We start from the raw sequence: 270 nt of genomic DNA on the forward strand, positions 1-270 counted from the left end.
ATGGATTCGCTGGCCTTTGCCAGTGTCATGGGAAATATTTTTTTAATAACTCAAAAGAACAAGGCAAAGGGGGTGGGAAACAGAAAGAAAAACTCTGCCACATAGTTCTCTGAAACTTGCTAACTTCCCAAATTGTTTCTGAAGTGTCAGGTCTTGCTCAGACTAATGGGGTTTTCAGAAATCCCTGCTAAGTGGCTGCAAGGGTTGGTCGGAGGGGTGGGCAGGGGATGGAGGAGGCGGTGCAGGCTGTGGGAATACAGCCCACGGGTC

Source organism: Antrostomus carolinensis, unplaced genomic scaffold, assembly GCF_000700745.2.
Source record: "Antrostomus carolinensis isolate BGI_N321 unplaced genomic scaffold, ASM70074v2 scaffold29406, whole genome shotgun sequence".
Lineage (NCBI taxonomy): Eukaryota > Metazoa > Chordata > Aves > Caprimulgiformes > Caprimulgidae > Antrostomus > Antrostomus carolinensis.